We start from the raw sequence: 25,852 nt of genomic DNA, 5'->3' as shown, positions 1-25,852 counted from the left end.
TTCTTTACTTACTTGCCAAAACTCTTTGTTGTTAGGCTTTTAAATGTTAGCCATTCAAATGAGTGTGTCGTGGTATCTCATTGTGGTTTTAGTTTACAAGTTTTTTAATGGCTAATGATGTTGAACATTCTTTCCTGTGCTTACTGAACATTTCTATATCTTATTTTTGTGAAATATCTCTTCAAATATTTTGCCGATGAAAAATGCGTCTTATTATTGAGTTATAAGAATTATTTATATATGCTGGTTACAATTTTAGACATATGTATTGTAAATATTTCCTCCTACTTGTGGTTTTCCTTTTCATTTATCTTTTCTTTCTTTCTTTTCTTTTTTTCTTTTTGATGTGGTCTCACTCTGTCACACAGGCTGGAGGGCAGTGGCACAATCTTGGCTCACTGCAACCTCCACCTCCCAGGTTCAAGTGATTCTCATGCCTCAGCCTCCTGAGTAGCTGGGATTACAGGTGTGTGCCACCAGACCGGCTAATTTTTGTATTTTTAGTAGAGATGAGGTTTTACCATGTTGGCCAGGCTGGTGTCTAACTCATGGCCTCAAGTGATTAGCTTGTCTCAGCCTCCCAAAGTGCTTGCATTACAGGTATGAGCCACTGCGCCTGTCCAAGCCTTTTAATTTTTCTAACGATGTCTTTTGAAGATTAGAAGCTTTTGATTTTGATAAAGTACAATTTGTGATTTTGTTGTTTTATGAGTTATGCTTTTTGTTTTATATCCAGGAAATCTTTGCTCATTTCAAGGTATTGAAGATTTTATTTCTTATTTTTGTCTGGAATTTGTATAGCTTTATCTTTTATATAAATATCTGTGATTCATCCTTAATTTGTGTGTGTGTGTGTGTGTGTGTGTGTGTGTGATATGAGATAAGGTTTGAGGTTCATTTTTCCCATATAGACATTCATTTCTTCTAGCAACATTTGTTGAAAATACTGTCACTGAGATACCTTTGCACTTTATCAAAAATCAGTGGCTAGATATATGTGGGTCTACTTTTGGACTCTCCGTTTTTTCCTATTGCCTGCACTTGCATCAATACCATACTATCTTGATTACCATAGCCTTCAAATGAAGTAGTGTAAGCTCTTTAACTTTGTACTTCTTTCCTAAAATTGTCTTAGCATTCTTGGTCTTCTGCATATTCATATAAATTTTATAATGGGAAAATGTTTTATTATTCTGGCTAGAAGATTTGGTACCCTAGTCTTAAGTGGGTCATTGTGAATTCAGAAATTGTGCAGACAGGAGACATAACTTTAAAGAAAAAGCCCACTGAATGTGATGTCAAAATAGATATGGCTCCAAAATGTTAACCCATTAATGGACAGGTAAAATGGCAAGGTCATTAAAGAAGACAGAAAAATGGAAATGCAGAGCTTTTTATGAGTATAAGAAAGGTTAATGTTTAGTTCACTTTCAAAAATATGAAATTTATTATGATTGCAAGAAACACTAATAGAGAAGCCAAGAGTGAGGTAAGTTGGAGACTTGGGAAAAAGATTGGTGATGAAAATAGAGATTTGAGAACAATCATCATAGAAATTGCACACACAAGGGTCAAGGATTGACCAGAGAAGAGCATACATAATTATGGTAGAGGGAAAATGAGCAGATTCATGGAAGGTAGCAAAATGAGTGCTGGGAAGAGAGAAAAACAGTGTAGTTTCATGGAAACCAAAGTCAGAGAATGTTTCCATGAGGTAGGAGTTTGAAGTGTTAAAACAGAGAAAGATGAGAAAAAGGAGATAAAGCAAAGTCCAGTGGCCTTAGCAATGGAGAATTCTTTGGTGACATTTGAGCAAACAATCTCATGGGCATGAACATGCCAAAGCCAACTTGCAGGGAATTATGGAGAGTGGGAAAGAAAGCCTGTTTTAATGCTTCTGAAAATAAAGGGAGAACAGTCACTAAAGAGAACCACAGGATCAGATGTATGCTCTCCATACAGTTTATATGCGCTTGCTTTTTGACAAAAGGGACTAGTGTCTCTGCTTCTCAAAATTGTCTGTTCACCATATTTTTAAAAATCGTTAAGCCAGTTGGGCCACAGATAGCTGCAGATTCTTCTCTCAACTCCGGAGTCTCTTCTATACCTCAAGCTGTCCCAATCCTTCATAATGACGGTGGCAACTACACAATGTTTTCTGTCACAGCGCTCTCTTCCTGACTTCACTCAAAAGGCCTACTAGAATCAGCAGAAAAAAAAAAAAAAAAAAAAAAAAAAAAGATTTCCTTGGGGACTTGAGCGATCAATTTTAGCGGAGAGATAATGGCAGAATCTGTGTTGTAGGTGTTCTGTTTTGAGAGTACAATAACATGTTTGGACCACATTACCTCTCCAAAATCAAGTTTCTATATTCATAATTCAACTGAAATGCTGTGTAAAAGCTCATTGGTGACCCTGTTACGAAATCCAGTGACCACATCCCAAAGTTTTCCGTCTTCAAATATTTCAAACTGCTATATCTTTTTTTTCCACAAAACTTTCATCTTTATGGTTTTCTTGACATGCACTTCACCAGAGTCCTCCTTGTTAAGAGGGTCTAAAGAGTGGATATTATTATTGGTTGAAATATAAAGCATGGCTTTCTCCTTGCTGTCCTTTTCCCTTCCTAACATCACTATAATGTCTGTGAGGTGAGCATGCAGGCAGGAGCCCTTTCCATGCACAGAAAGTAGTTTGCTCTACAGTGACAATGTTCATATGTATACAGCCCCAAAGAGGTACAAGTAGGCTTCTCTCTTCATGTGCAAGGACTCTGCATGAGCATTATAATCAAAAAGAAGGAAATTGGATTCAGTCTCAGTACAGTTATCATTGTTCTTTGTTTTAAAGTCCAATTGCTATTGAGAATTTACTCCTTGTTGACTCCATTTATTGCTTTCAGACACTGACATAGCAGAATGCAGAGAAAGAACTTCACAGAAGTGACAGAATTCATCTTGGGATTCTCTAGTTTGGGAAAGCATCAGATAACCATCTCTGGGGTTTTCCTAACTGTCTGCATTTTAACTCTGGCTGGTAACATCATCATTGTGACTATCGTCTGCATTGACCATCATCTCCACACTCCCATGTGTTTCTTCCTAAGCATGCTGGCTAGTTCAGAGATGGTGTACACACTGGTTATTGTGCCATGATTGCTTTGCAGCCACATTTTTCATAACCAGCGTATCTCCTTGGCAGGCTGTGCAACCCAAATGTTCTTTTTTGTTATCTTGGCCATTAATAATTGCTTCCTGCTTACTGCAATGGGCTATGACTGCTATGTGGCTGTCTGCAGGCCCCTGAGGTACACTGTCATCATCAGCAAGGGCCTATGTGCCCAGCTGGTGTGTGGGTCCTTTGGCTTTGGTCTATGGCAGTTCTCCATGTGACAGCCATGTTCAGTTTGCCCTTCTGTGGCACAGTGGTGGACCACTTCTTTTGTGACATTTACCCAGTCATGAAACTTTCTTGCATTGATATCACTATCGATGAGATAATAAATTATGGTGTAAGTTAATTTGTGATTTTTGTGCCCATAGGCCTGATATTTACCTCCTATGTCCTCATCATCTCTTTCATCCTTAAAATTGCCTCAACTGAGGGCTGGAAGAAGACCTTTGCCACCTGTGCCTCCCACCTCACTGTGGTCATTGTCCACCGTGGCTGTTCCTCCACTACCTACCTCAAGCCCAAGTCAGAAAACTCTACAGAACAAGACCTCCTTCTGTCAGTGACCTACACCATCATCGCTCCCCTGCTGAACCCTGTTGTTTACAGTCTGAGAAACAAGGAGGTCAAGGATGCTCTATGCAGAGTTGTGGGCAGAAATATTTCTAAACACATTGGATTATTAAATCAAGAGACCGTTAGCCCTGTGTAGTGTGTCTACTCACAAACATGCCACAATACACAAGTTCATCAAATATAATATTTGTTGAGAATACTGTCAGAGAATAGAAATGCTTTTCTATTTAGTGTTCTAGGGATGACAGAAAGCAGGATTTCTGCTCTGGTGAATTTGGTTACCAGACACAAGACTCACTCCAAGCTGGATTAAGACTACTTGTCTCTGTGCTTGAATATTTCAGCTTTGAAAGCTTTTTGGCTCCCATTTTACCTGAACTCTCTGAGAGTCAAATCTTTGAGCTTGTCCGGTTAGGGGATGTGGAGTAGAGGCAGTGGGAACATGGGTGGCAGGGGTGTTAGGAAAATAAGTTGCAGAGACACCAACCTTTATTTCTCTCTGCTTACATAAAAAATAAAGCTTTCATTCTCAGGAGTCAAATAATATTCCATGTGACAGTCATTTTGTAATTATATCTTAATCTTGCTGATTGAAAAATGAACAGCTTTGAAAAAAAGTGTCTTCTTTTATTATCCAGCTGTGTTCGCTCCTCAAATAGTGTTCATTTCTATGTGCACTCCTTCCTTCTGTGCAATCAAGGCAGAAATCTCTGCTGCTCCATAGGGGATAAGCAGAAAGGACACATACTGGTGGCTTTTCTCTGAAGCTACATTTTTATCCAGATGCACTTTTCATAAAGACTTGTCTCTTTTCAACTTATGGTAGTTTTTTAGATTTTTAATGTATATGCAGTAGTTTCACTGACATTGAAGTTGTTGTCTTAGATATTGGTTGTACTAATTCTAGGGTCCAAGGTAAATGCCATTAACTTCCATTCTCTCAGAAAACTGTGCAAACTTCATATTTTTCCAGATATTTATTGGCAAAATAAGCATAACTATGCTACATTATTGTATACACTCAATGGGAAACATTGTGGGAATATTTTGTTTTATGAATCTTCCCACCAGAGTTTATCTCTACTCTGAGACAGACGTGGAAGATACTTTCTAAGAGACGCAGGTATGGAAACATCAGTTTTCACACACTCATGACATCTGTTGTTGTTCCATTCTCAAATCATTTTATCTCTTATCTCTTACTCTTCTATCTCTTACTATCAGGATTAAGGCAATTCTGCAATGAAGGAAAATAATTTCAAGTATGCACTCAGGATTGTCACCTGTATGCTGTTATTTTCTCTGTTACTTGATTCCTATCTCTTACAGTCCAGTTTTATTTTTCTGTTCCTAACCACAGAAATAGGGTTAAGTGTCTTCTAGGTGACCTGTGATCTTCTCTGTCTTCCACAGATCCCTTTGTGAGGAGGTCACAAACTGGAGGTGAAGGGTCTCTGCACAGTGTCCCCTTCATCTGGCTGTCCCAGTTGGATAACATCATAGCTGATAGCAGGGTCTCCCTACTGACCAGCCTGATAGCCTTCTCAAAAGGTGTCTGTCTCAACCTGAGGTTCATAGTTTTCTAGGGGGTGCCTGGGCGGGTGTCAGAAGATTTTTAAACTTTTTTGAAACTATTCACTACATTTCTAATATAAGTGTTAATGTGACTTTTTCATCGTATTCTTAGAGAATTAACTGTGGCATAAGAATTTCTTCCCTCAAATCCAAACAGAAATATGAGACTAGATCCAGCTTTCTTCCTTCAGAGACTATTGACTGCCACAATATCCTTACACCCTCTTAAATCAGGATCCTTTGACCTGGTCCAGTTTTGCCTATATAAGCATTGCTGTTCTTACACTAGTTAGAGAATATGGAAGGTATAGGTGGTTCTCAGCTTGGAGGTTGAGGAATAATGGATTATGGGGGAATATCAGAGGCCAAGTGTGGTCTTATTGAAAGTTTTTCGGTCTTCTTCCATCCCTTCCTGTATTCCTTCCTGTATTCCCTAAGTGTTTCAATACCATTCCTGCTCTCCAACACTTTGTGGATGAGTGAATACCCCACTAGTGTTAGTTGGTTTACATACTTTGCATGGATTTAGACTCACTAGAGAAAGAAGCATCTACAGGCAAAGTGCAATAGGATAAGAGTGGGTAAGTCTATGTGGTCACAGATCCCTCCTGGAGGATGAATTAGGAAGAGAGAGTCATTTTGTTGCTGCTTCCTATTGTCTATGAAAATGCTTATATTGATAATTAATGTGGCAATTATTTTCGCTATCTCAATTATTTTTGTTGTCATTATCATCATCATGATTATTCCCCAATGTCTCACTCTATCCATACTCCTTTATTTTTCCTCTTTTGTACATTTCAAATACTTTTATTTTAATATGTTTTTTGTTAAGCTCTTTTATTCACCAGAAAAATAGTCATAATATCATGTATTTATTAAATCAATGTACCTTTTTCAAGCACTATGTGTCAAGCAATTAACTATCTCTGGGGTTACAATAATGACTAATGTAGAGATTCAGTTTCTTGTTATTCACAGTCCAGTGTGAAGGCAGACAAAATAACAAGAAGTACAAAAACTTGCTAAAGGCACATGCACAGGATTGTCGTTTGGGGTCGGGGTGTTGTTCAGAAAAGGAATCTATTTAGAAGGTCAGAAAACATTCATAGAGAGGTGATATTTAATTAACTTTTTGTGGCGTTGGGTCAACTGGTGTCTGCAAAGGATGAGGGAAGATGATAAGGGAAAGAGAAGAGTCTAACAGAGACACAGAAACCTGAAAAAGCCAGAAGTGTTAGTTGGGCAGGTGTTTTATTCACCTGTATGCCCACTGCCCTGTTGAATACTAGTCTGGCAAAAAGTAAGTGCTTAATATACCTTTGCATGAATGAATGTGTGAACATCTATTGAGTACAAAGTCTTGTTCAATAATTTCCTCAGGTGTATTTTTTGATAGATACATCTTGTCATATTCTTTCTGTTTGTCTGATAGACTCCTTTTACCTAAAATCAAGTAACAGAGAAAATAACAGAGTACAGGTGACAATCTTGACTGCATACTTGAAATTATTTTCCTTCATTGCAGGATTGCTATTTATCATATATTTACATTAGTTAGCCACTTAAAATTGTACACTGGATTAATATATTTTAGCTATAAGCAGGACCATTAGTTTGACAATATTTAAAATAATTGCTTGATAACCTGACATATAAAATCAAGAGTTAAGACATTTAAACATTTACCTTTAGAAAAATTATGAAAAGACTATTATGGATCTTATAGCTTCTGAAATGATTTTTACAGTGTTGACTTTGTAACTTCTTTAGAGAAAAACTAGTTTTGCCTGATATCCTTTTACATTCATCAATTGTAACCTATAATGGATTAGATGAGAAAATGGCTGCAGCACTCCCAACAATGAGTAGAATAATACATTTTATTGATGGGTGCAAATGTTTCTGGGAGAAGAGAAAGGAGGGAAGTGGTCAGGAGAGATAAACTTAAGCCAAAGATAAGCAGGTAGTACGTGCCACACAGAGCTTAACTTTTAAAAAGACATGTTTAAAGGGTACAAGAACCTAAGGTAGTTTTGTTGTGCTGCTAAGGTGTGAACACAAGTGTGAGTGTGTGTGGTGTGTGTGTATATGTATACATGCATGCATATGTATATTTTTGTGGGAGGGTGCTAACATTTAAAAATTTTGGATGTAATGGGCATTGTAATAAAATGCTTATCGTCTTTAATGTTTATATAGCTCTTCAGAGTTTACAAGGGTCTTTTGTATTCATCATCCCATTTGATTCTTATAGCACTCCTGTAAGGTATTAGTCCCCTAGTTTTCAGATATATCTATTGCAAATGGTAGTTTAAATTACTTTTCCAAGGTCATATTCTTTGTTAGAACTAGCAGTAGCACTAAAATGAAAGTGAGCCTTAACTACAAATCTAGTAATTCTGAATTCCATGTTTTTTATTACGTTGTCCATTTTTATTACTTCATTCATTCAAACACACGTGTGCATGCGTATGCATGCACACACGCGCACACACACACACACAGTATTAATTCTCATCAGAGAATAAGGTACAATGAATTAACTTTATTTTTGAGATCCTAAAACTTCATTTCACTCATAATTGATGAACTTTTTCTAAAATGTTCTAATTCCTTCCCTGATTCTGCAAATAAAATATGTTGGTGATCATGAATATATTTTTAAATAACGTTTACCATGGGCACTTAACTGTATCTTGTGTTGTGGTTCAGCGATATTGTCAGTTGGAACTGAGCTTGTATCATTTTTGCTTCTGAATTAAAAGACTCACATACTCCAGTATTTTATGAACTTTGAGTTAGAATTGCATAGTTTCTGATTCTTTTAATTATTTAGTTTGTTACTTCAACAAATATGAAATGCCTGTTCACTCTGAATGTCAGACGCTGGGTTAGGTGCCAGGAATGTAGAGATAAATAAGATCTGAGTCTTGCATTGAGCAGCTAACAATCTACTTGCAACCCATTTCAGTGCAGTGTGATTAATGCCATACACAGAGCACTGTGAAGACCCAGAGAAAAGAATTCCTAACTCAATTGGTGAATTTCATCCTTGCATGTATTCGTAGCAGGTCAAGGTGAATGAGTTTGACAAGTTCAAGAACTTTATTCTAGTAAAACTTCCTGACATTAAGCCTACTCAGAGATAGCAAGTGCCCCCAGGTTAATGACCAGAATCTCTATAATTTATCATCCACAATTTTCAGCATGTAATTACAAAATGCTCAACATTGGAAAAAACGGAATATTGTGACCCCTATCAAGAGAAAATGAGTCAACACGTCAACCCTAAGATGACTCCATTCAATAGTCAAGGACTTTAAAGTAGCTAGTGTGTATAGGCTCAAGAACTTACAGAAAAAATATTCTTATAATAAGTAAACATATATAGAATCTCAGTCAAGAAATCTAGAACTGAAAATTAAAATATACGAAATAAAAATTTCCTGTTTAACAATAGATTGGTGCTGGCAGAAAAAAGGGTCAATGAACTTGAAGAATGATTAATAAAATTATTGAATCTGAAGAACAGAGAAAAAAATGAATAACAATGAACAGGGTCTCAATGACTTGTGCTACAATACAAGACATTTAATGTACATGTACGTGAAGTCTCAGAAAGAGAGAATAGTATGTGTCACAAAAATATTTGAAAAAACATTGGTTAAAATGTTCATATTATTAAAAAATATAAGATACAGATCCAAGAATCTGAGTGAATTCCAGGTAGAGTAAATAGAACAACATCAAATATATGTAAGCAGAGTCAAATATTTAAAACCAGAAATGAAAAAAAGTCTTGAAAGTCACCAGGCTAAAATAACATAATTTTTTCCAAGATGGAAGATTAGAAGCTTGTTAGCACATCTCACCCACTTAGAAATAGCAAAACACTGTGTATAAATTTACACTGCGAAATTTTGTCAAATAAAACAAAACAAAATAAAACCAACCAGGAGTGCCCAGGAAACTGCCAGCCAGCACAGGAGGCAGTTATTGGTTTGGAGAATTTTGGTAGGGAAATTTGTGATCTGGCCTTGAGGAGGGGAGAAGTCCTCATGGCTAGAAAAGAGGTGAATGTGATATGGGCTTTAGCCACAGGCATTGGAGTTGATAACCCTGTCTTTGCAAGACTGAACCTGAAGAGATTTGGCCTGGGAGCCATGGTTTTGACACAGGCAGTAAGTTTTTGGCCTGCAGCAGTTTTGCCATCTGAAGACAAAGTACTTGTGACCTGGCTGGTTGTCTTAGCTTGCTGCCAGCTGCAAGCTGTGGCAAAGACCCTTGCCAGGTTGAAAGCATTAAAGCAAGGCGGGTTCCACTACTGCCTGCTCGGCCATGGTGCACGAGTTGCCTCTCTACCCATGCCAACTCTATGGCATGGTAATGGTTGCTTCGCTCCTCCTTGAAGTATTGCTCCATGGGCCTAAGAACTGCTTTCTGACTCCTGTCAGGGTCAGCACATATGCCCACTATTGAGGGCCCAAGTGCAGGTTTCACCATCCCAGCCCTCCCCAGCTTGTCTACTCACCCCTGCCTCAGAGGCAGAGCATGAGATTAGAACCACTGAGAGCTCCATGGCCCAACCCATCACCTGGAGCACCTGAGCATTTCTCCTGGTTAACAAAGATCAGGCATAAACTTACTGCTACCACCATAGCTGGCTCTCACCTGCAAGCACCACTTAATGGCCAGGAGGTGAACCCACACAGTCCAATACAAAATTTGCTAACATAATTGCAGCCTAGAAGCAAATAGCAATGTCTAACCTAATTGAACATCCTGAATGCCCAGAGATGTGAAGGAGAAACTGATCCTGTTTTTACCTGTTGAGGTTGTTGTACTGGGATTACCATAAAGAGACCTCAGCAACTTCCTCCAGGGGCCTGAGGACTCCCCCACCACCATGTCAGGGCTGGTGCTTGCACTTGCCATTGGAGAGCCTGAGTGTAGGCTTCCCCTACCTGGCTCCACCATCCCCTCCTAAAGGGAGGGTGGGACTGAAGCTCTTGAGTGCTCCAGAGCCCAACTCACCACATAAAACACTGGAGCACTTCTCCAGCTGTTAACACAGATCAAGCATAAACCCTACAGATACTGCCTCAGCTGGCTTTTACCTGAAAATGTCACCTACTGGCTAGGAAGTTGACTGGCACAACCCAGTACAAAATCTGCTGATACAAGAGTGCAGCACTTGGGAAGGAGACAAACTTTTCCTAACTTCTACTAACACCATTGTCCATGCCACCTTAGCTTGTCAGGGGGCAGTGAGCCTGCTCACACACCTGGTGCACCACTATGACAACCAGCATTTGAGAAAGCTGGCACACTACAGCTATTTATAACAAAAAAAAAATAGAGTCTTTACTACTGAATGCACCCAGAGGCACGAATGACCCTACCCAACATAAATCATAGTGACACCCTCAAGAAAGAAGGTCCTGCCTGCATTAATGAAAGTAAATTCAAAATTAAGAAGTGACTGTTTGCCCAGATGCAAAGAAATCAGCATAATTATTCTGGAAGTATTAAAAAACAAGGGTTTATGATGCACCAAAGGAACAATAATTTTCTAGCAATGAATCCTAACCAAAAGAAAATATTTCAAAAGTCAGAAAAAATTCAAAATACTGATTTTAAAGAAGCTCAGTGAAATACAAGATAAATCTAAAAATGAATACAAAGAAATCCAAAAACCAATTCAGGATATAATATAGAAATTTACTAAGGAGATATCTTAATTTTTTTTTCTGGAAATGAAATATTCTTTGAAGGGGTTAAAAAATACAGTTGAAACCTTCAACAATAGATTATACCATGCAGAATAGAGAGTCTCTGAATCCGAAGACAGGTCTTTTGAATTAATCCAGTCGGACAAAAATAAAGTAAAATGAGTAAAAAGAAGGACAAGGCCTTAAAGAAGTATGAGACTACAGAAAATGACCAAGCTTATGAATCATTGTTATTCTTGAGGGAGAAGAAAAAGCAAGAAGTTTAGGAAATCTGTTTAAAAAAAAAATTGATGAAACCATCCCTTATCTTACAACACATTTAGACATCCAGATGCAAAAGGCCTGGCAAACACCAGGAAAATACATAGCAAGATGGATTTCACCATAATATATAGTTAACAGACTGTCTAAAGTCAATGTGAAAGTAAAAGATTCTAAAATTATCAAGATAGAATTGTCAAGGGGGTGCCAAGATGGCTGAATAAGAAAAGCTCCAGCCTCCAGCTTCCAGCATGAGCTACACAGAAGACGGGTGATTTCTGCATTTCCAACTGAGATGCCAGGTTCATCTCACTGGGGCATGTCAGACAGTGGGGGCAGGACAGTGGGTGCAGCCCAACAAACAAGAGCCGAAGCAGGATGAGGCATTGCCTCACCCGGGAAGTGACAGGGGGAAGGGAATTCCTTTTCTTAGCCAATGGAAACCCTGACACACAACACCTGGAAAATCAGGTCACTCCCACCCTAACACTGCACTTACCAAGAGTCTTAGCAAACGGCACACCAGGAGATTATATCCTGTGCCTGACTCAGAGGATCCCACGCCCACAGAGCCTCTCTCATTGCTAGCACAGCAGTCTGAGATCTAACTGCCAGGTGGGAGCGAGGCTGGGGGAGGGGTGTCTGCCATTGCTGAGGCTTAAGTAGGTAAACAGAGCAGCCTAGAAGCTCGAACTGGATGGAGCCCACCACAGCTCAAGGAGACCTGTCTGCCTCTGTAGACTCCACCTCTGGGGACAGGTCATAGCTAAACAAAAAGCAGCAGAAACCTCTGCAGATGTAAATGTCCCTGTCTGACAGCTTTGAAGACAGTAGTGATTCTCCCAGCATGGAGGTTGAGATATGAGAACAGACAGACTGCCTGCTCAAGTGGGTCCCTGAACCCTGAGTAGCCTAACTGGGAAAGCCTAACCGGGATTAGACTAACTGGAGTGGACCTCAAGCAAACTCCAACAGACCTGCAGCTGAGGGTCCTGACTGTTAGAAGGAAAACTAACAAACAGAAAGGACATCCACACCAAAACCGCATCTGTACATCACCATCATCAAAGACCAAATGTAGATAAAAACCACAAATATGGGGAAAAAGCAGTGCAGAAAAGCTCAAAATTCAAAAAATCAGAGTGCCTCTCAACATCCAAAGGAACGCAGCTCCTCACCAGCAATGGAACAAACCAGGTTGGAGAATGACTTTGATGAGTTGAGAGAAGAAGGCTTCAGATGATCAAACTTCTCAGAGCTAAAGGAGGAACTATGAACGAAGTGCAAAGAAACTAAAAACCTTGAAAAAAGATTTGATGAATGGATAACTAGAATAACCAATACAGAGAAGTCCATAAATGACCTGATAGAGATGAAAACCATGACACGAGAACTACGTGACAAATGCACAAGCTTCAGTAACCGACTCAATCAACTGAAAGAAAGAGTATCAGTGACTGAAGATTAAATGAATGAAATGAAGTGAGAAGAGAAGTTTAGAGAAAAAACAGTAAAAAAAAATGAATAAAGTCTCCAAGAAATATGAGATTATGTGAAAAGACCAAATCTACGTCTGATTGGTATACCTGAAAGTGACGGGGAGAATGGAGCCAAGTTGGAAACCACTCTGCGGTATATTATCCAGGAGAACTTCCCCAACCTAGCAAGGCAGGCCAACATTCAAATTCAGGAAATACAGAGAACACCACAAAGATACTCCTCGAGAAGAGCAACTCCAAGACACATGACTGCCAGATTTACCAAAGTTGATATGAAGGGAAAAATGTTCAGGGCAGCCAGGGAGAAAGGTCGGGTTACCTACAAAGGGAAGCCCATCAGACTAACAGCAGATCTCTCAGCAGAAACTCTACAAGCCAGAAGAGAGTGGGGGCCAATATTCAACATTCTTAAAGAAAATAATTTTCAACCCAGAATTTCGTATCCAGCCAAACCAAGTTTCATGAGTGAAGGAGAAATAAAATCCTTTCCACATAAGAAAATGCTTAGAGATTTTGTCACCACCAAGCCTGCCCTACAAGAGATCCTGAAGGAAGCACTAAACATGGAAAGAAACAACTGGTACAAGCCACTGCAAAAACATGCCAAAATGTAAAGACCATCAATGCTAGGAAGAAACTGCATCAACTAATGAGCAAAATAACCAGCTAACGTCATAATGACAGCATTAAGTTCACACATAACAATTTTAACCTTACATGTAAATGGGTTAAATGCTCCAATTAAAAGACACAGGCTGGAAAGTTGGATAAAGAGTCTAGATCCCTCAACTTGCTGTATCCAGGAGACCAATCTCATGTGCAGTGACACACATAGGCTCAAAATAAAGGGATGGAGGAAGATGTACCAAGCAAATGGAAAACAAAAAAAAGCATGGGTTGCAATCCTAGTCTCTGATAAAACAGACTTTAAACCAACAAAGATCAAAAGAGACAAAGAAGGCCATTGCATAATGGTAAAGGGAGCAATTCAACAGGAGGAGCTAACTATCCTAAATATATATGCACCCAATATAGGAGCACCCAGATTCATAAAGCAAGTCCTTAGAGACTTACAAAGAGACTGAGACTCACACACAATGATAATAGGAGACTTTAACACCTCACTGTCAACATTAGACAGATCAATGAGACAGAAAGTTAACAAGGATATCCAGGAATTGAACTCAGCTCTGCACCAAGGGGAACTAATAGACATCTACAGAACTCTCCACCCTAAAACAACAGAAGATACATTCTTCTCAGAACCACATGCACTTATTCGAAAATTGACCACATAGTTGGAAGTAAAGCCCTGCTCAGCAAATGTAAAAGAACAGAGATTATAACAAACTGTCTCTCAGACCACAGTGCAATCAAACTAGAACTCAGGATTAAGAAACTCAATCAAAACTGCTCAACTACATGGAAACTGATCAACCTGCTCCTGAATGACTACTGGGTACATAACAAAATGAAGGCAGAAATAAAGATGTTCTTTGAGACCAATGAGAACATGATACAACATACTGGAATCTCTGGGACACATTTAAAGCAGTTTGTAGAGGGAAATTTACAGCATAAATGCCCACAAGAGAAAGCAGGAAAGATCTAAAATTGACACCCTAACACCACAATTAAATGTACTAGAGAAGCAAGAGCAAACACTTTCAAAAGCTAGCAGAAGGCAAGAAGTAACTAAGATCAGAGCAGAACTGAAGGAGATAGAGACACAAAAACCCCTTCAAAAAATCGATGAATCCAGGAGCTGGATATTTGAAAAGATCAACGAAATTGATAGACCACTAGCAAGACTAATAAAGAAGAAAAGAGAGAAGAATCAAATAGACACAATAAAAAATGATAAAGGGGATATCACCACCGATCCCACAGAAATACAAGCTACCATCAAAGAATGCTATAAACACCTCTATACAAATAAACTAGAAAACTTAGAAGAAATGGATAAATTCCTGGACAAATACACTCTCCCAAGACTAAACCAGGAACAAGTTGAGTCCCTGAATAGACCGATAGCAGGCTCTGAAATTGAGGCAATAATGAACAGCCTACCAACCAAAAAAAGTCCAGGACCAGATGGATTCACAGCTGAATTCTATCAGAGGTAGAAGGAGGAGCGGGTACCATCCCTTCTGAAACTTCTCCAATCAATTAAAAAAGAGGGAATCCTCCCTAACTCATTTTATGAGGCCAATATCATCCTAATACCAAAGCCTGGCCGAGACACAGCAAAAAAAGAGAATTTTAGACCAATATCCCTGATGAACATCGATGCAAAAATCCTCAGTAAAATACTGGCAAACCAAATCCAGCAGCACATCAAAAAGCTTATCCTCCATGATCAAGTGGGCTTCATCCCTGGGATGCAAGCTGGTTCAACATACGCAAATCAATAAACTTAATCCAGCATATAAACAGAACCAAAGACAAAAACCACATGATTATCTCAATAGATGCAGAAAAGGCCTTTGACAAAATTCAACCGCCCTTCATGCTAAAAACTCTCAATAAATTCAGTATTGATGGAACGTATCTCAAAATAATTAGAATTATTTATGACAAACCCACAGCCAATATCATACTGAATGTGCAAAAACTGGAAGCACTCCCCTTAAAAACTGGCACAAGACAGGGATGCCTTCTCTCACCACTCCTATTCAACATAGTGTTGGAAGTTCTGGCTAGGGCAATCAGGCAAGAGAAAGAAATCAAGGGTATTCAATTAGGAAAAGAAGAAGTCAAATTGTCCCTGTTTGCAGATGACATGATTGTATATTTAGAAAACCCCATCATCTCAGCCCAAAATCTCCTTAAGCTGATAAGCAACTTCAGCAAAGTCTCAGGATACAAAATCAATGTGCGAAAATCATAAGCATTCTTATACACCAGTAACAGACAAACAGAGAGCCAAATCATGAATGAATTCCCATTCACAATAGCTTCAAAGAGAATAAAATATCTAGGAATCCAACTCACAAGGGATGTGAAGGACCTCTTCAAGGAGAACTACAAACCACTGCTCAGTGAAATAAAAGAGGACACAAACAAATGGAAGAACATTCCATGTTCATGGATAGGAAGAATCAATATCGTGAAAATGATCATACTGCCCAAGGTAATTTATAGATTCAATGCCATCCCTGTTAAGCTACCCATGACTTTCTTCACAGAATTGGAAAAAACTGCTTTAAAGTTCATATGGAACCAGAAAGAGCCCACATTGCCAAGACAGTCCTAAGCCAAAAGAACAAAGCTGGAGGCATCAAGCTACCTGACTTCAAACTATACTACAAGGCTACAGTAACTACAACAGCATGGTACTGGTACCAAAACAGAGATAGTGACCAATGGAACAGAACAGAGCCCTCAGAAATAATAGCACACATCGACAACCATCTGATCTTTGACAAACCTGACAGAAACAAGAAATGGGGAAAGGATTCCCTATTTAATAAATGGTGCTGGAAAAACTGGCTTGCCATAAGTAGAAAGGCAAAACTGGATCCCTTCTTTACTCCTTATACAGAAATTAATTCAAGATGGATTAGAGACTTAACGTTAGACATAAACCATAAAACCCCTAGAAGAAAACCTAGGCAATATCATTCAGGACATAGGCATGGGCATGGACTTCATGTCTAAAACACTAAAGCAATGGCAACAAAAGCCAAAATTGACAAACAGAATCCAATTAAACTAAAGAGCTTCTGCACAGCAAAAGAAACTACCATCAGAGTGAACAGGCAACCTACAGAATGGGAGAAAATTTTTGCAGTCTACTCATCTGACAAAGGGCTAATATCCAGAACCTACAAAGAACTCACACAAATTTACAAGAAAAAAACAAATGACCCCATCAAAAAGTGGTCAAAGGATATGAACAGACACTTCTCAAAAGAAGACATTTATCCAGCCAACAGACACATGAAAAATTGCTCATCATCAGTAGCCATCAGAGAAATGCAAATCAAAACCACAATGAGATACCATCTCACACCAGTTAGAATGGCAATCATTAAAAAGTTAGGAAGCAACAGGTGCTGGAGAGGATGTGGAGAAATAGGAACACTTTTCCACTGTTGGTGGGACTGTAAACTAGTTCAACCATTGTGGAAAACAGTGTAGCGATTCCTCAAGGATCTAGAACTAGAAATACATTTGACCCAGCCATTTCATTACTGGGGATATACCCAAAGGATTATAAGTCATTCTGCTATAAAGACACATGCACACATATGTTTATTGCAGCACTATTCACAATAGCAAAGACTTGGAACCAACCCAAATGTCCATCAGTGACAGACTGGATTAAGAAAAGATGGCACATATTCACCATGGAATACTATGCAGCCATAAAAAAGGATAAGTTCGTGTCCTTTGTTGGGACATGGATGCAGCTGGAAACCATCATTCTCAGGAAACTATCGCAAGAACAGAAAACCAAATACCACATATTCTCACTCATAGGTGGGAATTGAACAATGAGATCACTTGGACATAGGAAGGGGAACATCACACACTGGGTCCTGTTGTGGGATGGGGGTAGGAGGAAGGGATAGTATTAGGAGATATACTTAATTTAAATGACGAGTTAATGGGTGCAGCACACCAAAATGGCACATGTATACATATGTAACAAACCTGCATGTTGTGCACATGTACCCTAGAACATAAAATATAATTAAAAAAATTAAAAAAAGATAAAATTGTCTAGCCACTCATAAAGGAAACCTCATCATATTAGCAGTGAATTTCTAAGCAGAAACCTTGCATGCCAGAAGGGATTAGGATCCTATTTTTAGAGTTGTTAAAGAAAAAACTTTCAACCATGAGTTCTGTATGCTGCAAGAATAAGCTTTGTAGATGAAAGAGAAAAGTATATTTCCCAGAGAAACAAATGCTGAGAGAATTCGTTACTACCAGACCAGTTCTACTAGAAATGCTCAAAGGAGTCCTAAACATGGAAATGGAAAGTTGATATTTGCCATCATAAAACATACAGAAATATACATCTCACAGACATTGTAGAAACAATTTTACAAGGAAGAAGAGAAAGAAATCAAATGGCAACAGGACATAACTCCACCAAACCACAAAGACAAGCAGAGATTAAAAAGAAACACTCAATCTTCAAAATAACTAGAAAATTAACATTATGACAGGAACTAAACTTTACATATGAATCTTAAGTTTGCATGTAAATAGATTAAATGCTCTACTTTAAAGGTATAGAATGGCTGAATTAATTAAAACATGAACCAACTGTATGCTGCTTCTAAGAAACTTATCTTACTGGTGAAAACATAGACTGAATGCAAAGGGATGGAAAAAGGTATTGCCCACAAATGAAAACTAAAAGCAAGCAGGAATATCTATATTTATATCTGATAAAATATACTTTAAATCAACAACATTAAAAAGAGACAAAGAATGTTATTATATAATGATAAATATGTAAATTCAACAAGAATGTAAAACAATCATAAATATATATGTGCTAAACACTGGAGCACTCAGATTCATGAAGCAAATATTACTAGACACGAAGAGAGAGCAATACAATAATAGTTGGGGGGGCTTCAACACCCCACTAACAGCACTAGAAAGATCATCAAGACAGAAAATCAACAAAGAAACATTGTACATAAATTAGGTTTTAGATCAAAGGGAACTGACAGACATTGACTTAACATTCTATCTAACAAATGTAGAATATACATTCTTCTCATAGCACATAGGATGTTTTCCAATACAGTTAATATGTTAGGCCATGCCATGAAACTAGTTTCAGTAAATTAAAAGAAATTAAACAGTAGCAAGTATTTTCTCAGAACATAGCAAAATAAAACTAGAAAACAATACCAAGAGGAATTCTCAAAACTATACAGATATATGGAAATTAAACAGCATACTCTTGAACAATCTTGCATCAATGACAAAATTAAATTGGAAGTTTGAAAAACCTTTGAATTTAATAAAAATGGAGACACAAGCAAAACTTTTAGAATGTAGCAAAAGCAATGCTGTGAGGAAAGTTTATAGTGTCAAAGAACTACACCAAAAACAAAAAGATCAAAAATTAACAATCTGAAATTGCACCTCAAGGAAATAGAGAACAAGAACAAACCAAACCCAAAGCTAGCAGAAGAAAAGAAATAACAAAGATAAGGGAAAAACTAAATAAAATTGAGACCAAGGGAACAATAGAAAGGAGCAATGAAAGAAAAGTTGGTTTTTGAAAAGATTAACAAAATTGATAAACTCTAGGTACACTAACCAAGAAAAGAAGAAAGAGGATTTAAATGCACACAATTATAAAAAAAAATGTAGACATTAACAACTGATACTACAGAAATGCAAAAGAACATCAGAGACTACTATGAACAACTCTACGTATCAAATTAGAAAACCTAGAGGAAATGTATTAATTCATGGAAACATACAGTCTCCCAAGATTAAACCGGGAAGAGGTAGAAATCCTGAACAGACCAATAAAGACAAGTGAGATTGAGTCAGTAATAAAATTCTGCCAACAACAAAAAATCCCAGGACCAGGTGAGTTCACACCCAATTCTATGAAACATACAAAGAATTTGTACTAATCCTACTGAAACTATTCCAAGAAAATAGAGAGGAAGTAAATACTCCCTAACTCATTCTATAAAGTCAGTATCATCCTAAAACCAAAGCCCTACAAGAGGACAACAATAAAACAAAACTACAGACTAGTATCTCTGACGAACATGGAGGCAAAAATTCTCAACAAAATACTAGCTAATGGAATCCAATATCACATAAAAAAATACCACCATAAACAAGTGGATTTTATTCTGTGGATGCAAGGATGGTTCAACATACACAAATCAATCAATGTGACCCATGACACAATCAGAATTAAAAATGAAAACCATATGATCATCTCAATAGAATCAAAAAAAGCATTTGATAAAAATCAGCATAAAAACACCCCCAACAAACTATGCATAGAAGGAACATACCTCAAAATAATAAAAGCCATATATACAAAACCACAGTTGACATAATACTGAATTGGGAAAAGTTGAAGGCAGTCTCTCTAAGAACTGGAATAAGACAACAATGCACACATTTACCACTCTTATTCAATGTAGTACTGGAATTCCTAGCCAGAGCAATTAGGCAAGAAAAAGAAATTTAAGGCATTCACGTTGGAAAAGAGGAAGTCAAACTATCTCTGTTCACTGATGTTATAACCTTAGAAATCCCTAATGACTCTTCTAAAAACACTCTTAGATTTGATGAACAAATTCACTAAAGTTTTAGATACAAAATCAATGTACAAAAATCAGTAGGATTTCTATGTGCCAGTAACAATCAAACTGATAACCAAATCAAGAAGTCAATTTCATTAGCAATAGTTACAAAAATAACATATCTAGAAATATATTTAGCCAAGGAAGTGAAAGATCTCTACAAAGAAAGCTACAAAACACTGATGAAAGAAATTGTAGATGACAGAAATACATGGAAAAAGTCCCAAGCTCATTAATCAGGGAATTAACATTGTTAGAATGACCATACTGCCCAAAGGAATGTACAGATTCAATGCAATCCCTATGAAACTACCAACATCGTTTTTTTTCACAGAATTAGGAAAAATAATCTTAAAATTCATCTAAAACCAAAAAAGAGCCTGAGTAGCCAAAGCAATTCTAAGCAAAAAGAACAATGCTACAGGAATCACAATACCTGACCTCAAATTATGCTATAAAGCTGGTCAGTAAGCAAAACAGCATGGTACTGGTATAAAAATAGACACATAGATCAATGAAATATAATGGAAAAAGAACCCATAAATAAAGCCACATATCTTTAGGTAACTGACCTTTGCAAAGTTGAGAAAAACATACACTGGGGAAAGGATACTCTTTTCAATAAATGGTGCTGGAAAAATTGTATTACTGTATGCAGAATAATGAAACTGGATCTCTCTTTCTCCATATATAAAAATCAACTCAAGATGGATGAAAAAGTTAAATTTAAAACCTGAAATTATAGAGCTACTAGAAGAAAACCTGTGGAAAATTCTTGTAGATATAGGTCTAGGCAAAGAATTTACTTACGACTATGACAAAAGCACAAGGAAGGAAAATAAAAATAAATAAAAATTAAGCAAAAAGTTTCTGCACAGCAACAGAACAGACAGAGTGAACAGAAAATCAGGAGAAAATATTTTTAAACTATACATCCAACAGGGGACTGATATCCAGAATTAAACAGTAAAAAACAACAAAAAACAAATTACCACATTAAAAAGTGGGCAAAAGATGTGAATAGATTTCTTTTTCAAAAGAAGACATACAAATGGCCAACAAGATGATAAAAAACACTCAACATGACTAATAATCAGAGAAATAAAAATCAAAACCACCGTGAGATATAATCTTAAAACAGTCAAAATGGCTATTATTAAAGAGTGGAAAAATAACAGATGTTGGCGAGAATACAGAGTAAAGAGTAAAGAGCGTGCTTACACCCTGTTGGTGGGAATGTAAATTGCTACAATGTTTATGGAAAACAACACAGAGATTTTTCAATTAATTAAAAATAGAGGTACCATTTGATACAGCAATCCAACTACTGGATATATATCAAAAAAATAAATCATTATATCAAAAACATAGCCTGCACTCCCGTGTTTATCATTGCCCTATTCACAATAGCAAAGATAGAATCAACATAAATGTCTATGATTGGGTAATTGAATAAAGAAAATGACACACACACACACTGTAAAATACTAAGCCACAAAAACGAATGAAATCATGTCTTTTTCAGCAACATAGATAGAACTGGAGGCCATTATTTTAAATGAAACAGCTGAGAGGCAGAAAGTCAAATACTGCATGTTTTCATTTAGAAGTGGTAGCTAAATAATGCGTACACATGTACACAGGCTTCATGAAATAATCATCACTGGAGTCTTCGAATGGTAGGAGGGTGGGAGGAAGGCAAGGGATGAAAAACTACTTAATGGGTACAATGCACACTATTCAGGTGATGCTTACCTTAAGCCTGGACTTTGCCACTACATAATACATTCATGTAATAAATATGCCCCTGTATCCCTGAAATTTATACCAAAAAAAAATGACATACTACATAGCAGGGAACAAGAATAATTTTACTTGACTTCTAATCAGAAAGAATGGAGGCCAGAATATATTCAATGACATTTTTAGTGTTGTGCTAGAATCTCATATCCTGCAAAAATTTTATTCAAGATAAAGGTAAAGTAAAGATACTTTCAGGTAAGTAAAAATTTTGATAATTTATGCACTACCAGAAATGCTAAAGGGAGTTCTTCAGACTGAAGTTAAATGACATCAGATGCAAGCTCTATATTTGCAGAATAAGGACAATTGAAAATGGCAAATATGTGCATAAATATAAAGGAATATCTTTTATTTTCAATTGTTTTAAATAATGTATTATCATTTAAAGAAAAATATTATGAAATATTATTGTAAGATTTATAATGTTTATAATATGTGTTGACATCATACTTATGACAACTATAGCACAAAGGAATAGACAAATGTAAATATACTTTTATGAGATGCTTTTGTTTAATAAAAGTGGTACAATTTAACTCTAAGAAAAATTGTTGTGAGTTATGAATGCACATTAATCCACAGAGCAGCAAGTAGAATAATGCAAAGAGGTATAGCTAAGAAGACAATAGAGAAATAAAATAGAATACTAAAACATTTGTTTGATCCAAAAGAGGAAAGCAGTGAGAAATAGGAACAAGTAAAGAATAGGACAAATAGAAAAAAATAGCAAAAGCTGGGTGTAGGGACTCATGCATGTAATCCCAACTACTCAGGAGGCTGAGACAGGAGGATCACTTGAGGCCAGGAGTTTATGATCAGCCTGGGAAATATAGTGAGACCCCTATCTCTAAGAAAATTTTTTAAAAAAATGTCAGGGCATGGTGGTGTGTGCCTGTAGCTGCAGCTTATTGGGAGGCTGAAGTGGGAGGATTGCTTGAGATTAGGAATATGGGGCTGCAGTGAGCTGTTATCTTGCCATTGATCTCCAACCTGGGCAGCAGAGTGAGATCTCATCTTCTAAAAAATTAGAAAAATGGTAGACTTAAATCCAACAATATATGTAATTATGTTTAACCTAAGTATACTGAACATGTCTGTGAAAAGGCAGTCATTGTATTTTACCAGAATAGATATAAACAAGCAAACCCCAAGTATACCCTATTTTAGAAGACAAACATAAAAATATATAGATACATTGAAAAAGTATGGAGAAAGATATACTATGCAAACTCTAATTATACTAGAGTGGTTATACATTCCAGAACTTTCTATAGCATTTTTGGTAGTGTAGAAATTATTTGAATTTCCACCTACCTAAAAATGTTTTTCACCTTTATTTCTAAATCATTAGCAGACAAAGTAGACATAAAGACAATAAATATAACCATAGACGAGAAAATGATTTCATTATGGTAAAGGTGTAATTCATCAGTAAGACATACCAATCTTAAATGCTCCTGCTCCTAATAACAGAACTTCAAAATAAATAAAGCAAAAACTAGGAGAAATCAAAAGAGAAACAGACAAACTCACAATTCTAATTGGGATTTTAGCCCTCTTCTTTTATCAATTGATTTAACAAGTAGACATAAAATAAGAATATACAACATCTGTTTCACAGTTTCTATCAATTTGACCTATTGATATCTAAGGAGATTCTAACCAAAAACAGAACATACTGTCTTTTCAAGTGCTTATGGAATCAAGAGAGAACATGCAATGAATCATACAATGACTCAATAAACTTATAAAAATTAAAATAATAGACTTCTCTGATCAGAATGAAATTCAGTTAATAATAAGACAAAAAATATAAAAAGTTCTTACACATTTAGAAATTAAACAACACACAACTAAATAACTGATGGACTAAAGAAGAAATCATAAGGGACATTAGACAATATTACAAGTTGAATAGAAATGAAGACAAAAAATACTAAATCTTGTGAAATTCAGCTAAACCAGTACTTAGAAATTGTAGTTTGAATGCTTATAGTTAAGAAAACCAGTATATCAGCCATGGTCCATTCTTGAGACGGAAATCACATAGTAAGTTGAACAATGAAAATTTAATATAATGAATTCATTGTAAAAGGAGATTGCCTGTAGGTTCAGTGACATATGGAGCCACTAATGGCCAGATGGCAGTTTCATCTTCCAATTAAATGGACTATTGTTATGTTTTCTGGTAGAAGTGTTTTCCCTGGGGGTGCTAAAACCGGCAGAGTTCAAGGATGCCGAGACAGGTAAAAAAAGTCTATAAGTGAATTATTAGACGTGGTAACAGGAATAAAAGAAATCATTCCCACTTCCACCCTTTAACTCCTGACCCCTTGAATTTTAGCTATGATGGGGGGACAGTACTATATAACAGTATGATTCAAAACATACACTACATTCTATAAAACAGAATTCTATAATTTCAAGATATTTCCCAACTAGTGTTGTAACTAAGTCTTTAGTATGCCCTTCATTTTTCAAGTACATAAGCTACTTTTTGACAATAAAGCATGTGGTAAGACAAGTTTATCCCATGGACACGAACCCATTGCTGTACCTCCTTTATTGTTAAATTGAGCAGATGCAATGCTATGGGGAATGCCACGAAGGTATTTAAGGCATTCTGTGTACCCATGGATAGTGGTGCTGCCAGAAGCATTTTCCTGCCAGAAGCAAGAAAACAAAATCCATGTCTAGTATATATGCCTATTCCAGCAAAAGCAAATTTCTTTCCCTTCCATTATAAAAGATGTTCAAATAATCAACCTGCTATGAGGCCATTTTTCACAAGGCATTGTGTTATAGTTAGGGTTTACTATTTGTCTCCATTCTCAACAAATTATGTGCTCAACAGTAGTGTTAGCTGGGTCAGCCTTGGTAAGGGGAAGCCCATATTATTAAATCCGTGTGTGGTCTCTATCCCTGCTAACGTGGCCACTTTGTTCATCAGACCTTTGTATAAGCACTGAAGTGTCTGGGGAAAGAAGCTAACTGGCATCTACAGAACATGCCATTTTGCTTAAGTGACCACTGTAAGTCTTCATTTTGCCTGGGGGGCCACAGTAACATTTTGGGTTTTGAGATATTAGTATCAGTTCAGGGACAAGGTCAAGTTATTCTGAAATGTCTGAGTATTTTCTACTTCTCAATGGAGTATACGTATATACCTCTAGTGTACGGCCACAGATCCCTTTGGGGGAAGTTTTGGTGGAAGATTTACAATGTGTGCTTGCATCAGTGATACTTCCCTAAGAAGACTTGAACTTCCTTTCAATTGAGGGACATGGTTCTGTGAATTATGATAGGTCTAGAAACTGGTTGAGAGACTGTGATGCTCTGCTATATTAACTTAAGTCACATGATAGAAGTAGTGTTAGCTCTGGTCTGACATACTCTCTGGTAAGTTGGTTCAAGGACCCACCCTGTGGCTATTTCTTCAGTTCCTGAATGTATAATTAGAATAGACATACATAGCAACTGGCAGAATACTCAAAGTGGTTCCCTGACCCCTGGCATGAGGGCCATTATAAAAGGAAGTATTAAGTAGAAGCCCCTAGAACTTCCTCTTCCTACCAACATAGTACATATGAAGCAATTCTGCATTACCATGGGAATCATAGAGATTAATGGCATCTCAAAAGACCTAAAAGAGGCAGGGGTGGTTATACCCATCATGCCCCTCTTTAATTCTCACAGTTTGGTCTGTGAAAAAGTTAGATGTAAATTAGAGAAAGACTCTGGACTACTACTGTACACTTAATCAGCTTGTCACATTAATTGCAGTTGCTGCTCCAGATGTTGTATCTCTATTGGAGCAAATGAACATAGCACCTGGCATTTGGTATGTAGCTATTGAAATAGTGACTATTTCTCCACATTAGCTTAAAGGAGAACCAGAAGCAGTTGCTTTTACCTGGCAGGA

The 25,852-nt window shown here is 37.1% G+C and overlaps 1 pseudogene; it reads left to right on the top strand.

Moving 5' to 3' along the window:
- The first annotated feature begins 557 nt into the window (after positions 1–557).
- Positions 558–11,584, top strand: LOC103877063 (annotated as a pseudogene).
- Positions 11,585–25,852: the final 14,268 nt, after the last annotated feature.

Source organism: Papio anubis, unplaced genomic scaffold, assembly GCF_008728515.1.
Source record: "Papio anubis isolate 15944 unplaced genomic scaffold, Panubis1.0 scaffold220, whole genome shotgun sequence".
NCBI classification, from domain to species: Eukaryota; Metazoa; Chordata; class Mammalia; order Primates; family Cercopithecidae; genus Papio; species Papio anubis.
Note: the sequence above shows the minus strand (reverse complement) of the source record. Positions and strands in the feature narration are given on the sequence as shown.